General features: G+C 31.0%; 2 protein-coding genes across 2 annotated transcripts in view; both read left to right on the top strand.

Moving 5' to 3' along the window:
• ko (Stork-head domain-containing protein knockout) overlaps positions 1 to 17688 on the top strand; it is a 375904-nt gene that overhangs the window by 63557 nt on the left and 294659 nt on the right. The window lies entirely within an intron of this gene.
• Positions 7381 to 17688, top strand: part of LOC146532432 (uncharacterized) — a 39539-nt gene continuing 29231 nt past the window's right edge. The window contains exon 1 of the mRNA XM_085195813.1: positions 7381 to 7538. The gene's annotated coding sequence lies outside the window, so the exon portion shown is untranslated. The remainder of the gene's footprint in view (positions 7539 to 17688) is intronic.

Here is a 17688-nt window from a genome sequence, read left to right as displayed (position 1 = left end):
TCTTTGGTAGAGATATGTTTGGAGTTCTGCACGATAGATGGAAAATAAATACTTTTAACATAAACAATATATTATTTAATAATCTGTGAAAGTAAATTGATTACTACTAAATTTTCATATTAATTTAATTGCTGTTTTTTTAAAGACAAAAAAAATCTTTACCTTCTCTTTCATCGTTAGGCAAAGGGTACGTGGTGAATCAAAGCAAGCAGCAATACCAAAGAAGAAAGAGAGGGAGATTCTGCTCTCTGCTTTTCGCTCAGCTTTTAGCGGAGAAATGAATAAAATTCAAATAATTTAATATTACTAATACAGCATTCTGCATGCATACTAAAGTATAATGTCGATTTACCACGCGCGATTCGTTTTTTAGAAGGAAGGGAGGAATTCTTTAATATCATTTCCCGATACAGCCTGTCAAACACGTTATTTATTGCATTAACCGTTACGATTGAAGAAAACTCAAAGGGGACGCTTATTCTTATAAATATCCGCGTATGTAGTATAGTATAGTGCAGTTCCCATGTAGATAGATATAGCGCAGCTCCCAGTTGAGGAAATATATTATTTAATATGTTCATTTCTCCGCTCACACGTTTACTCTCTCTGGACTCTCTCTAGAACCTCGCAATTACGCAATGGCTCTAGAATTGGCTGAAAAATAGGTAACGAAAGTGTCTTAACGGGAACGAACCGTCTTAACTCCCCTGGTTCCCAGGTTTTATCTGCCCACCCTGCTTTGCGCGGAAGATAAAACATTAAATAAACAAATATATTGTTATTTATACTATCTGTATGTGATTTGAATACAACAATCATAATTTATGTCTATTTCCTTTCCTGAACATATAATAGGTCTCCCCCAAGTATCTCCACAACTGTCCTACGAAAAAATAATAAATATGTATATACTAAAATTAAATAGATAAGAATATTTTCCTCCACATATCATGTACATAAACAGTTAATTAACTATATGTAATAGTCGTGATAACATGCACGGTAGTATGTAAATATTCTAATTTCTATGTAGGTATTATAATAATTGCTCGTATCTATGGATGGGTATTTCCCTGCTGATAAAAATTAATTATAGTTTACTTACTATTCCTATATCCGACGAAACGTTATGTAAATAATGATAATAAAACGTCTAGATATTATTTAATAATGCATTTTTTTTCATGACGCTGATCCCACATGTAGCAGGGTAGGCTAAGGGAACCTATTGTTAAGAGACTGTGTACCTTGCTTTCCAACTATTTTTGCGTTGTTGACGTGAGGCGTGTTGAGGGGCGAAACTCAACACCTCGCTTTACCTTAATAATAGAGCGAAGAAATGAAAACATTAAAAAAAAGTAATTCTTTCTCCAGAGTGGGAATCGAACCCACAATCGTCGCATTATATATTATATTATATTAGTTACATGCTAGTGTCCCTGTGCCAAGACTTGCCTCTAATAATAGGTACTCAATTCAAATTCAAAATTCAAAATATTATTTATTTAAATAAACTTATAATAAGCACTTTTGAATCGTCGAATGACAAAAAAAATCTTTACCTTCTCTTTCATCGTTAGGCAAAGGGTACGTGGTGAATCAAAGCAAGCAGCAATGCCAAAGAAGAAAGAGAGGGAGATTCTGCTCTCTGCTTTTCGCTCAGCTTTTAGCGGAGAAATGAATAAAAAAATACATGCTAGTGCTACTCAATTCAAATTCAAAATTCAAAATATTCTTTATTTAAATAAACTTATAATAAGCACTTTTGAATCGTCGAATAAACATATAAACAAAAAGCTACCACCGGTTCGGAAGGCAGTTCTGCTGAGAAGAGCCGGCAAGAAACTCAACAGTTGCTCTTTTCAAAGTCAATGGTACAATTTATTACATTAGCCGGCATCTATCCTGCATTACATTCAATAGACATTAAATAACATATTTAGGTATTTCAATTTTATTAGCTTAAAATTTTTAATCTAAACAAAGCATACAAGAACCAAATCGTCCGAAGACATCACTTTACGTAACCTGAATGTAGCTTTCGTGAAAGTAGTTTCACTTTTTAAATAGGTAAATAAAACCATTGGAAGGCTGGAAGCACTTACAGCGGACGCTCCGTGACAAATTACAGTAGTTTATTCTACCGGTTAGTGAACTACGTAAACTGAGCATAGTAAAATGTTAGTGCCTCTTATATACAACGAGACGATCACGAGAAAATCCAAATACTACTTTATATATAGCTATATCTCATACACATTAGGGTAGGCAGAGGGAACCTGTTGTTAAGACACTTAGGTATTTTTTTTCAAATTCACGCTGTATCCCACATTTAGCAGGGAACGCGGAGGGAGCAGAGTGTTTTAACACTAAGCTCTCCTAGTGACACCAGATGGTATATCATGTAATATTGTAGCGCACGTATATATGTCGTATACGTTTCTTAAATTATAAATATCTTTCCATAGTAAAGTTGGTAAGACGAAAGCATTTGTTCCGGAGAACAGACCGCTGTCAAGGTCGCGCGACCTCAGGTGATGGATGGATGATGACGTAATTCTTATCATTTAACCGACACTTATTCTTCTAAAGATTTAGAACTTCAATTGAGTTTATTTCCCAAAAAAATACTCTTACAAATCAAGGTGCATCTATGGAAATGTATATTGGACTATTCATATTGTGTATAGAAAGTTACTTTAAAGATTGCTAAAGTTACTTTTGTATGATTTATTTACCATTGTAAGTATCTATACTTAATATATTAGAAACTTTAGTAATAAGATACTTTGCCCTTTACTGTAATAATAAAACTTTATCTATTGATATCAGTGGCGGATTTACCAGCAGGCTGCGTAGATTATATCATAGGAGGGCTGATTTTTTTTAAAAATCGTATAAACATAGAAATTGGAGAAATACATTCTTTTTTATTGTTACAGTAAAAAAGAATTTACTTATTTATTTTAAGAATTTACTGCGTGAAACATCACGCTATATAATGGCGATTCTTTCAGAAATCAAAATTGTATTCAGAAAATATATGCGTAAGTATAGGTCGTTAGAATACACTTTCAAAAGTCTAGAGAGTCTAGACCATCGATCATTGTGTTAGCTCAAGTGCGAGAATATGCTGGAGGGTGATACTTTGACAAAGTACTTGTATGAGACGAGGATGCTTCGTCCTTTGTATGGAAGTGTAGTTTGACGCGTGAAAATACGTGCAATCAATATGTTTCACACGTACTTAAATAAAGTTAGTTTTATATTTTAGGTAATTTTTCCTTTATTATTTAAAAAATCTTCAATGTTATATAATACTAGCGGCCCGCTCGCGGTTACACCCGCGTGAACTATGTTATTATTAATTTCTTTCTCCATGACTACGTCATAGTGACGTCTATGCAAAATTTGAGACTCCTAGCATTTGTAGTAACGAAGTTTCATACAAACTTTCGACCCCAAAAACAACCCCTTAGAAGTCGAATATTGCAAATTCCCGTCTTAGCGAGCACCTACGTCCTATAAATAACTCCTATGCAAAGTTTGAGATTCCTAGCACATGTAGTTTCTGAGATTTCGTGATGAGTGAGTGACCTTTCGATTTTATATATATAGATACATATTTGAAGGCAATCTGTTGCCTTTAATTACAAAAAAATCGAATCCGAATAGGTTCGTCAGATACTAAGATACTTACCACTAAAAGTTACTTTTTTTTCGTAAATCAGGATATCAATACCTTACAAACTACTACTACAATACTTTTCAAAAGTAACCTGTTCCAATATAAGTTCAATCAACAACAGTCTTTTTGCTAATTTTATCAAAAGAATAGGTACCTATCCCATTTTAAGCATTCCAACTTCATATATGACTGTATATATTCATACTTCTCTGTAATCGTTTGACCTACTGTCAATTTAATTTTGCCAGACACAAAGGGTGCCGCCTTATCGCCATGTTCTTCTATTTGGGTCAAATGTGATGGGTGGTGATCATAATTAACTTTCGTACAATTACGATGAAAAGATTCAAGCAAATACAGCCGTGACAAACTTCCATAGAACCGACTATTTCTCTAATTAATTGAGAAAACGGAGAACAAAGAAGGTTTCATTTCTATATCGGTTATTTTAATATGAATTTTATAGACAATTGCGGTTTATTTTTTTAGTGTAGTGACTTTTTTGAAAGTACGATTAATTTTAGGGTAGAACTAATGAAACGACTATTAATTGTTGGAACTTATAAAGAATCAACACTTCGAGTAATGAAACTCAAAAGGGTTCAAGAGATGAGCCAATTTTTGTGGAGAATGTTAACTGAATTCCTACTGACATTCGAACTCTGTAATATTTCTTAAAAATGATATGATATGACAAAGACAACAAGGGTTATGTCTGATTAAATCAGATAAAAATATTGTAAACCACTCATAAATTATTTAAAGGAATGAATTATTCATAAATAATAAATCTTCAGTTGTGAATAATGTTTTAAATCTCATTAGTCGGCATGTCGCTTGGGTAGTTCGAGGGGGGTGCAAGTAATTGGAAAATGATGTTTATTTTAAAATTTAAACTATCAATATACTTTACTTAAATGATCTATACAGTAGGTACATAAATATGTCCAAATATTTATTATTTCTATAAAAATAATAGTAAGTAATTTATTTAAATTAATATATTCTGCAAATTTTTGATTTCTTTCTTTATGCTGAAAGCTTTATGAAAATACAAAGATAAAGAAATATCTTATTTTCTTAAGTCAATGTTTAAAGAGAAATCAACTTTTTTAAGTCTAAAAGAATCAAGATATGTGTGTTATAATGACAAAATAACAATGAAGGTTATGCAAGTAATAAAACGATTTATTTTTTTCTGCATCATAAGTTACAATGATAAAACAAAGACACAGATGGAAGGAAGGTAATACTTAGATCACCATATAAGCGTTTACAGCTAACCTTTTAAGCATGGAAAAATAGAAATAATCTTACTGTGTTGAATTCTTAAGGATTTTCTTTAAATAATTGAAGAATATTTTGTAATAAAGTATTTAAAGTTTAAACTAGTTAATTTATGCAACGTGGCTATTGTGAACGTACAAGCAACAGTAAAAATTTCGTGATTTTAATTAAAAACATTCCACAAACAAATATTAAAATATCCAGTTCAATTTGTCCATACTAACATGGAGCGACGGAATTTTAAATACTTATATTGTGTGAAGGTGGGCAAGTTAATTCACACATTTTGGTTAAAGTTCTTTTTGTGCTTTACATTCTATAATTAACAAGTTTTTTGTTTTTAAGTAATCAACAAAAGTTTCATTAATAACATTCAGTATTTATATTTAAAATAATTGTTTAAGTGCGAGTCGGATTCGTCCATTGAGAGTTCCGTACCAATTTCAGAATTATGGGTCAACGGGACCTACAACTTATAAAGGTTGACAAACTTAAGTTTGCGGATGTATTCTCTACAAATAAAGGAAGGATAAATTACGATAATTAATGTTACTTTTAAATAATTATAATGTTAAAACATCTAAACTATTTAAATAAAAATGGCAACTTAAGCATATTTCTACACAAATGGCAACTTAAGCATATTTCTATTAATCAATCTACAAATCTTCATCGTATTAAATCTCGCGCAGTATTGTGCACCTGCACCTGCGTAATGGTCTGGCGGTCGTGTGTTTCCTTACAGCACCGCTAATTGTTTTTATCTATATACTTTTTTTATAATATATTAATTTATTTAATTTATAAAAATGTAACCACTTATTCTCTCCTCCTATTATATATATTTAATTTAAATAGAATGATGTCGAAATTCCTTGAGTTAATTCCTCGGACCCTGGAGACCATCATTGAGTCCTATCGTAATTGAATTCAGTCTAGTCATTTATAATTGAACACGCCCTAAATTGTTTAACTACGCTGTTAATTCATATACCCTAGTCATTTGGGCTTTGAATAAAATTATATAGGCATAACACAAATTTCGGTTAAAATATTTCAATTATTGAGGCTAGTGGTGGCTCTAGTGAAAACTCGAGGAAATGAAATATTTATTTTAATGTATAGTTTCATTTCCTCCCGCCCCTCAACACAAAATGCCTCCAGGATTCTGCGGTAAGTGGGGAAGGGAGTGTCTTAACTAGGTTCCCTCTATCTTGCTGAGAGTGGGTTACAGCGTGAAGTATTTCAATTTTCATTTTTAAGCTATCATAAATCCCTTGTATATCCTAAAGATCAACTTCATCACTACAATCTGTCCCTGGCTTATCACTCAGAACCCCTAGACCAATAAGCGTTTTAAATATACATATAATTATGTTTTATTAATATCATATTTTGTATTGAATATCAGGTAATAACCTTCTGTACTCGTAATCACGAAGCAATATAATATTTCATTATCAACTTGTAGATTCAAGGCAATGTGACTTAGCTCGCCTTCATTTAATATTTCACTATGGACAAAATTAAGAAATATCGATATGGCTTAATTTTGTCCATAATGCCATAGTGCAGCAAAAAGATATAAAAAGCGCCAAAAATCAAATATTTGGCGAGCTTCCTGACGAGTAGCTGAATATTAGGGCAAAGTGTTTGGCCGGTGTGTGTGTGGCTTCAATCATATTTTATGGATTGCTTCATAGAGAAAATATACCGCAATAGTAATTCATCAAAAGAAAACAGTAGAGGTGGTTGTTATTTTAATAACAAGGGATCACGTTATGACAAAAAAAATATGATTTTGTTGAAGATTTTAGATAAATATTTGTCGGTGCCACAAAGCAGTTTTCAGAGCATCTTTTCCCTGAAGCTGAGATGACTATAGACTTATAAAAAAGAAGTAAATCACTTCCTGAAAAGGCAGAAAAAATAAGATGTTATAATTATGCAATTTTTACTTAATTTATAATGAAAAGTCCGGTAAAAAATGACAACGCCGCGTGCAAGCGTTGGGTTCGCCACCCAACACGCAACGTCTTTTAAATAAACTTTAATAATGTGGAGAACGGAAGCCTGCCTCACTAAATCTGGGAGTACCCTGAATGTAAAAATTTTGTTGAGACTTTAATACTTGTAATACTTCTAAGATTATGTACAGAGAGTACATAGAAATAGGTCCATACCTTTCATTTTGTATTTACAGAAACAAATACAATATTAATAATATGGGCCCATTCTTTTAACAGATCCATGTGAAGTAATTGGTAAATAGTTATCAGATAACATTTATTGTTTTTTAGAACACCTTGCATAGAAGCGATGTACACGTAAGCTAAGTAAGCGACTATTAAGATTAATGTGGTTTCATAGTACGCTCATACGCTGTACGGAGGCTCTGCCCCTCTTCCCTCTTCGAGAGGGCGCCCTCAGTTCTCTTCGAACCTCTAACGTGAGCGGATGTTTGGCCGCGCTTAAAATAGTGACGAATCAAGAGTTGACATTTTTCTATAATAATCGTGTTGTGACTATAGAAAAGCTGTGAGCTCATTGGATTTATACTCCTGTAAGTATTTCAATAATGATTTATCTAACCAAAGTTCAAAGTTCAAAGCTCTCTAATGTTTAAATAACCGGAGGCATTCGGTAAATGTTTTGTTTAGTTCACCTTCATTTATTTGGTAAACTCAGGTGAGGTAGAGTTGAAATCTGAAAAATATCCGTATTCGTATAGCCCTATAATAGTTTCCTTATATGATTTAGATTGAAACGTTTTTGCGGTACACTGTTTTATTTTTAAAGCTTGCGAGTGTAGTTAAGTTAGAGACAATAAAATTATAAAAACGTGACTATTTCTTCATATCCTGTACGTAATTGAATTTGCTTCATTTACATTGCTTGTGGCCAAGGTTTAAATCAACTTTATATATAATATATAAAATAATAATTTAACGACTTAAAAAAAACTATAATAAAAACTACTTCAGTATACTTGATGGCTTCAAAGATAACAATTATTTCTTGGAAGTCTTATGAATCATACACGACATTGGGATTAGTGATTCTGATTACATTTTCACATTTAGAACTAGGTGTCTCCATTAACTTTTTGTAAGCTAAAAGTAAGTTAAACGAAGTCTTTAAATTATGTTAAATTATTGTATTTAGTATAAATAATTAATATATTCATCCATTAGGAATTGGCACATTTAATAATTAACAATAAAATAAAGACATTTATTTTGAATTTTTAAAAAAAATATTTTATAACGTAAGGTGTCCTTCATACATAGATTATTTCGCAATTAAATCTTAGCAAATTAGCATTAATATACTAATTAGTGATTTGAGATAAGGTAATTTAAAAGCAACACTAAAGTATGGTAAATTTGAAATTTTAACAACTTTGTACATTTGACTATGTCCAATTTTTTCGGACTATGTTGAATGAAGAAATACTCGTATATCCACTAAATCCGAATTCCGAAAGTCTATCTTGCACACACATTCATTAAAATAATAATTTAAAAGCCTTTAACTCCGTTTTGATCTTATCCTTTATCTATTTTGTCTAAAAATACAATTTACTTAAGCATATAATTTGATGGATTCTACAAAATTTTTACTAGTATACAAGTATGTGACATATATAATATTTTTACTTTATTATTGGGAAAGAAATGAATAAATATATAATGGTGTCACACTTTTTATTACAAAATATCTTTAGCATACTTAAAAACATCAATATCAATAGAAATTAACAAAACAAAACCATTAAGGACGCTTTTTTGTTTGATCTATGCCCGACATTTTCCTGGTTGCTGCATCAAAAGAAGCAAATTTTATCCTTTTGATAGTTTTCCTTCATGGCGTTGTTAATGAATTCTAAACACGAATTTCGCGGCTCATAGTTTAACAAAAATGATTGATGAGAAGACTGAAAAAAGAAATGTATTTGTTCGATCGGATAAAATAGATTGGGAGGTGAGATAAAGGCTGAAGAGCGCCCTTGGGAGGGCCTACAGAATCTACAGAGTATTGGAATTTATGAAACAGGTATCTAAGGGGCGCAAAATTAATAGCGCGAAGGTGTTTATTCTGTTTTTTGAATATAACCTTTAGAAATCTTCAATTACGGTACGTTATCAAAATAACGAGGCAAAACCTTCTGAATTCTGAAGGGAAAATGGTACACAAAAGTGTCTTAATGGGAGTGTCTTGACATGAGGTTCCCAGGTTCCCTCAGTCTACCCTCCTATGTTCAGTATAAAGCATGAAGCACAAAAAATGTAAATAAAATGATATATGTGTCAAAAACATATTAGCTTACGCCTTTCTTTCAAGTTCCAATACACGAGATAAGTGTAAAACTTTGAGTTACGCCGCCGGAAGCAAAACATTTTCGTTAAAAGAAAATGATATCGATAAAGTGAAAATCCTTGTACAGCAAAATACACAAAGATGTTATGTTACATATAAAAATACATAAGTATATAGGTTCTATATTATTACCTATCTTTGCAATTTTTATACTCATACTTAAATAAGCTATTATGTTAAATGGAAGTACAATTATTTTGAATCCGTCTGTTAAAACTTGTATAAAATACTAGTCTGAATGTTTACAACAATGTTAGGTTATTTCTAAAAAACTTAATAGTTTGAAGCACTAATACGATTGACTAATTAATATTATTTTCAACTTTAGGAACAGGAAAAACATGTTTCTTATTTTTGAAGATCTACTACTATTCGTATAACAAATTATCTGATGTGTTATTTTAGGAAAAAAGTCAATTATTCATTTATATATATGCTTTAATGTTTTTTTATAAAAAAACTAGCGGCCCGCCCGCGGCTTTGCCCGCTTGAACTACAAAATAAAATAAAATGATGAAAAAAAAAACCAAAAAATTAAAATGTTAAGAGTGGACAACCCATATCACTTAAGGGTATGAAAAATAGATGTTAGCCGATTCTCAGACCTACTCAATATGCTCACAAAATTTCATAACAATCGGTCAAGCCGTTTCGGAGGAGTACGGGAACGAACATTGTGACACGAGAATTTTATATATAAGATAATAATTTAATTTATATAAATCAAAAATAATGAAAAATGAAACAATGCAAAAATAAACCAAAAATATTGATTCAATTTATAGCGCGTTTGGAAATCGCATCTATGAAGATGCAATAATATAGAGTATTTGAAAAATATGTAGGTACATACATACCTATATTTTTACTATTAAAGTTAGACAACGGGGCTAAAAGTGGAACCAAATAACTAGCCCATGCTTTGGTAATATGATTAAAATAATTTATGTCATACTTTATTAGCTTGAGTTTGACCAATCGCTATCCTGAATCATTTTTTTATACAATATATTGCGTGTGCGTGTTTACGCAGTTAATTAATAAAAAAATGTGTTTAATTTTTAGGATCAAAAATTAATATTCATTTAGTATCTTCTAATGTAGTCACGCAAACAGCATTTTAATTTTTAACACATGTCACTTTTTACAAACATCCATTATCGTAATAACGTTGGATATTAAATTAAGGTTTTAATTAATGATCGAAGCTCCCTCCAATTTGACCCTTACGTTCCCAATTTATATTGCCTTTATATCGTGAGTTTGGGATAATAATTAATTAAATTGATAAAATGAAGCACGAACGGGGTCACAGAAATGGCTGACCTTTTATATTTATAACATACAAAAAATTTTATATTGTGCAAAAATTTACATAATCTTTACATACTTTTGCCTAAAAAAAACTATTTTCTTTATAGTATTAATAATTTCATCGTCACAAATAAAAATAAAAAAAAATGTACAATTCAAATATGGCTGACATGTCTTTATGACATATCACGTCATATTTTTTATTGTGATTTCGTTAGCTTATGTTTTTGAAATTGCAATTACAATGAATAAGATGCAAAAAAACCAATTTTAAACAAAATGGAAAATAAACAATTTTGTTTTTGTTAATTTTTAAAGTGCTTTGTGTTAATGTGTAAACGTTTCGCCGCGCCCCGGGATTCGTTCCGGGGTAACTAGGTCAGGCAATTTGTCCCGGCCATCTATCTCACGGGAAGCTCGGCTATAACTTGATTATGACTCGGTTTGTATAAGTTATTATACCTATTTAATATATTTTTTATAAGAAACAGCTCAAGGCAATTTCAATAAGGTAATATTATATGCAGTGCATTGCTTTTGCATTTTTATTACGTGCGTCTGTATATGTTGAAGAAATAATACTTTCTGTAATATTTTTATTTTAAGGGGAACCTAAACATAATTCAACTTAGTAACGTGTTTTGATTGTAAAATACTTTTGTTTGGCAGAACCCAATGTCTCACTTTGTGTAAATAATTTCAACGATTAATAATAATTATTTTATAATGATTTCAACAAAGTGTACTCGCGTTCAACCACACAACCAAAACAAAAAGGCGAAGGTGATACTGATACCATAAAAGCTTTCTATACTTTTGAAACTTGATACTATAATACAAATATTTGCAACGTTACCCTATATCGTGCAACCAACGCACAAAAGAAAATAAAATAGGTCAAAATACAATCGTGGTTTCCTCGAAGAAAATTCTCAATAGTAGTTGGACTTCATCTATGTTGCTTTAATAAAAACCTAAGCAAACAAGACTCGAGAGCTCATATAAAAAGCGAAGACATGTACTGGTGCCCGGGATTTGATAATAAAAGCGGGTCGAGAAAATCGTCCCGGACGTAATCTTTCTTATTAGGAACGTGGTCAGCATTGACCTAATGAAGTACATATTTTGAATGTCTTTTAAACTTCATAGTTAAAATGAAAAGCGAATTTATTGTTTGTTATTTCTTATGTCGTATGGTTGAAGGGGTGTTACCAAGAAGGGGAGGTTTTTTAAGAAGATAATTGTAGTAAAAGATTCAACTTCATTGATATATATGACTTAGTTAACTAATTTAGATTTTAATTTCTTTATGTTTTATGTATGCTGGAAAATGCAATGCAACATTTTGTATGTATATGTAGATTAATCTGGTCACATTTAAGCTTAACCACGATAATATCTTTGTTTTTTTTTGTTTAGTGATTCTTAACCTTTTATTGAAGTAACTTAATTGATTTTTAAATTTATTAAAAAGCTTATATATAGTCAAACTATCAGATTAGCAGAGAAAACTTAATTAAAAGTTAATATAGCATTACCCACAAAGTAAGCAAAGTGTAAACTAATCAAGCGACTGGCTAACTGCATGCTTTTGTCATCCAATTAGTTCGTTGACACGCTCGACCGTCGACCGTCGACCGTCGACGCCATAACCCATTCACAAACGTAACGAAGCCGCAGTAGGAATGCTAATTAATTGTACACAATAAACGCTACTTAATTGAAATACTCTTGATAGATTAGGATTTACTGTTTTCTCAGCCTTGCCTGAGGTGTGGTGGCCGTAGGTCGGGGATACTAGTTATTATTTAAACAATAGAAAAATATAATTGGGTTTAGTTTGAAGTTGAGTTTTATTTCATTTTTATGGTTCCCTACCTCAAAAGAAAAAACCGTGCTCTCAAGTGCGACTCGCACTCAAGTCACTCGCACTTGACCGATTCTTTACATTTTCAATTTTCTGTTTATAAAATAGCCTAAACAGAAAATACAATAAATTGGTGTCTCTGACATATAACAGGTAACGTTACAGGTTTTATTTTTATGATCTTCTTGTATTTATAAAAATCGTTATTGATTTTATTTATGTTTGAAAATTGGTTTTGTGGTTATTTTTTTAAAAGGTAAAATCTTTTTTAACATTATGCCTAAAGCTAGCAAGCTGGGACTTGTGCTAATGAGGCGGATCGCTCACGTTGCAGCTGCCCACACAGAAAGCTCTACACATGATAATATAACACAAGTTCCACATTTTAAAGTGTTATTTACACATTGAGGGTAACTAAAATTTGTTAAGTTTTTATGACAATTTACGCAACAGGACGTAAAATGACAAAAAATGTACCAATCATTAGTTTTAATTATATCAAATTGAAATCGAAAAATATATACATACGCATATATGTAAATATGTACATCGTATTCCTTAGGGATCTCCAGTATATTTATTTTCATTAAATTACATTTTTCACAAGAACGTCACTTGAGAAAAACTTATTTGACCTTGTGTTTTATATTAATAAGAATATTTTATTATGTCTGCAATAATATTATTTATTATTACAATAGGTACGTACACTTAATGATAATTATCTACTATTTTTCTTTAAGATTTTATATGTTTGTTGTTACTTTTTGTCGTTGTCGTAAGTGCACTTCGTTTGTGTCAATACGTTGTTTTTGTACTTTTTAAAATGAATCGACAGCTTAATGGTTACAGCGTATATTACTTTAGCGCGATATTTTTAGCACAGCATGTTAAATTGTTCCAAGGGCTGGCTGAAGGAATTTTATCATGCTTTAATTTAGGTTAGATTGTTGCAATTACAAATATTAATCGGTGTCGAGGCAAAGCGCGGCGTTGAGTTCTGCCACTCAACACTCAATGCCTTCACACTCAACTCACAATCGGTAGAAAGTGGGGGACGGAGTGTTACAGTAGGTTCCCTCTGCCTACCCTGTTGTGTGTGGGATACAGCATGGAGCTGATTTATTTACAATGTTAATAACAATTCATTCACTCATGTTGATATTTCTAAACTGGTTATTGTAACTATGTTTGCACAACTGGGTGCAAGGTTGTGTTCTCGTTTAGGTCATTCTATGTCATAAGGCATCACGTTCATTATATGACTGTTGTTCAGTCTATAAATAAATATATATATATCAGTTTATAAATGTACTTAATTTTGTATTTAGTTAAGCTTTTTTATGTCAAATAATATCCAATATATGGGAATAATTTATCAAATAATTAAAGACGTTAGTCAAACGTGTTAAGAATAGGCAATTTTTGATAACGTTAACCTAAATTCCATTTAAGTACTTATATTTGAAAAAAATTTTAACTAAAATAACAATAGGTACATCGCATTGGAAGAATACGTATTATTAAAACAAAAAAAACTTGTAGTGACTGTACGATTGTATCCAGCTAAAGAAAAATATATTAAATAAGTTTCCTCTTATTGTGATTCCTCTCACGTTTGTTTTTTATATCATGAAGCCTATTGAAGACGTTGTAATTGGAACGTTTAGCTAAACTGCTATTGTAATTCTTTGCATTTCCCGCATTTTTTACTGGAAAAAAGAGTTTGAACTTCTAACTTAGAAGGTAGTTAAATGGCGCATTTTGTCTGATTAATCCAAGAAAACACTATAAAATAAACAAAACCATTTGTGGTTTATGCTTCATCTTTTTACTAAAGCCTTGAAGCCCTACATTGCACGTGACTTAATTATAAAAAAATATATATTTTATTTACTGCATTGGATTCGGCCCAACAAAAATTGCAAGTGATATTAAAATAACGAAAGGAAAAGACTACATTTCCATTTGACCATGTCTTATTATTACTTTAAACACATATGTAAAGATAAATGTGTATTTATCTTTATTATATCTATCTTTATTATATATATCTGATATTATATGTGTATTTACATATCACATATAATATCAGATATATATATAGAAATTGAAAGAACATTTGGTTTCACTTATCGTGTGCTAAAAGCAGTAGTATTTTACAGTTCACTGGCTGCAGTATGAATTACAAGCGGGAGTCATAGCGAGGACGCAATGGACCATGAGTACCGCTTCTGACGTTAAGCTTCGTTTATTTCTCGGTATTAAATCCAATTATTTGCAAATCGTATATATATCTTGATTTTTCTATATGGATGATCGTAGGGCCTCTTTTCTGCATATAATATTTTATTTTTGTTCAAATATAACTTTGACATGAGAATTATTAAATGTTAACCTATTAATATAGTTGTAACTGTTATTTCATTAATTATGTATCAAACTCAGTATTAAAATTACCATTTTAGGAGTGACTTCACTTTAAAAGGTTATATATCTAACAAGATTTCAAAAAAATAAGATATAATAAACTTACAAGTGGTTTTGCTACATCGTATATGGTAATGTTACAAGAGTTTAAGCAGCCAGCTTGCAATCTACAATCCTTTCTATATGTTTGTATACATAGAATGTTTGTATTGTTTGTCTGTATGTGGAGAAACCGGTCTCCAAGTCACCGGGTTATTGTAGCTATCGCACGTTTCCGTTTAGAGCTCGAAAGTGTGGCAACGAAAGGGTTGAACACACGCCTATAGAGTTCAGGCTAATAGGATGCTGTGCCTCTTTGACGGTTTTCATGTGGCTGTGACGTCTCTTGCTGATTGACGTCCTCGTTTCTAGTTCGCACTATTAGCGAAATTGTAATGTAGATATGGAAAGTTCTTGTTTACCATACTTCTTTATTCCTTGTTAACGTTTGTATATAAAAAAAGTATTTTTATTTGAATATTGACTGAGTACTTATATTAAACTAAATACTTCAATTTTATAATAATTTTCTAAGATATATTTCATTTTCGCATAATAATTTAAATGATCAATGAAATTTGCTGAAAAAGATAGTGTAATCTCTTAAAGTTAACTTTATAATACAAAATGGAGTCGAGAAAAATATATAAACTCCATAAAACATTGGCACAAAAAGAAATATAATAACAGAGTATATTTTCTTATAATTAAACGTTATATTAAATACCACAAAAAAACTAAAGAAGATTAAATAATGTCGTTGTAGAGTTTTGATAACTTTGCTTCGACTAAGAAGCTCGAAAGTTGAAAAGCTGCTTTGTTACTTCGAAGCTATAAGGCTAGTTCAACGTCTAGTTACTTGTAGGTATATATATTTACCTGCAAAGCTATCCTGACAATGAGTCACCGGTCATACACAGATTCCATAGATAAGTATACTTATATAGTGTATACTGCATAAGTATGACGCATGCGCCTTGCACTGTGAATCAGGCTGAGAATGTCCGCCGTGTTTTTTGTTTGTTTGCGAATAATCGCAGCTCTTACTTTAAACAGCGTTTCTAATTGATACTGTCCTGATTGTAAACTGTTCCAAGTACCTAGAAATACATGATACGGTCAATTTGAAGTTTCTCAAGTCTTAGTATAAGTAATGCACTTTAGCGAACGAATAGAGAATATACGTTTAAGTTCTTATGTTTTAGTATATATTAGATATTTTAGTGCATATGTGAGATTTTTAATAACCTTTTGATAAATTTATTGAAAATGTAATAGATTATTAAATATTTATTTGACATTAAATATCACAATAAATATCTTCTGCCATATTCTCTATCCATAATATCGACAATATATAAGACAGTACAAATTTAATATCGTCCATATAGCGTGCAAATGCCAGTTTACTGACACGGAAGAACCCTCGGTCACACTTGACCCGTTTCAAAACTATTTGCTTAAATTTATTATAGTGTCGAGATTGACGAATACTATTATTATATTGCGCTTTATGTTAACTTTATTTTTTGTTATTGTTTTAGTATTATTATTTAAAATATTATTTCGAAATATATCAATAAACTTACATGTACGTAGGTATCTAAAAGACTAAAACATAAGAAACACCAAGAATATACTAGATAGTCTCCCAAAACAATTAAAATAAAAGGTAAGAATTGTATTAACAATTATATTATTAGCATTCCTTCTTACTTAGACTAATACTTTTATTCTAATAATATAATATATATTTCATTCATACACTAAAGTAAGGAGGCACCATACCAAGTCTTAGCTATTGTGATGTTAAAACATACGAGTATGTTATAATCATTTCTCATTATATGGCTTAGTAAGCCAGAGTGTCCTCACGCCTGACCTATTTCCTTAATCCACAGTTTGAATAACTTTAATAACAATAATTGTTAGAAGTCGTCAAAATATAAAACTCTGCTAATTAAAAAAACTGTTTGTGAAATATTATTAAAAAAGTTAAACTAATTCTTCTAATTTGTACTATTTCAAATGATGTATCCTTTTAATATATTTTTTAATATGTCAGTAATACTAAATGTGTAATAAACTTTATATTATAAGCTCATTTATTCAGGCCGCTCCGCCTTTTTTGACCTATTTCCGTTACAATATACCCAACTTATAATGGAGTCACCATGATTCACGAAACTTTGCGGGTCCACAGTTCATATCCCGTTGAAGGATCAAAGTTACAAACTATTATCAGTTTCCCTTCATCTGGGTTGTTGTGAAACAAGATTAGGACAATATGCTGAACATTTATGACGAAACTTTGTGCTTTGGGCAATCCATTATGTGTTCATATATTGAGATAAAAGGGTCGTAGTGTTAGTCATATTTCACGTTTAAAAAAAAAAACATCAACTTCACGCTATATCCCGCACATAGCAGGGTAAGCAGAGGGAACCAAGTGTTAAAACACTCCGTTCCCCACTTTCCACCTAATTCTGGAGGCATTGCATGTTTCATTTTTATTGTATCCATATATAATTCACCAAACTAATATAGTTTAAAATATGGTCGTGGCCACACTTGTAATTAGATGATTTCGAACGACCATGGTCAACTAATGTCATTTAGAGTGAATGTCCTTCTGTAAGCCTTTGTTAGGTAATTTTCATGTGTTTTTAGTAATATTGTCGTT

This window comes from Heliconius melpomene, chromosome 13 (assembly GCF_056956725.1).
Source record: "Heliconius melpomene rosina isolate 202511_hmr_F chromosome 13, ASM5695672v1, whole genome shotgun sequence".
Taxonomy (NCBI): Eukaryota; Metazoa; Arthropoda; class Insecta; order Lepidoptera; family Nymphalidae; genus Heliconius; species Heliconius melpomene.
This window is presented reverse-complemented; position numbering and strand designations above follow the sequence as displayed.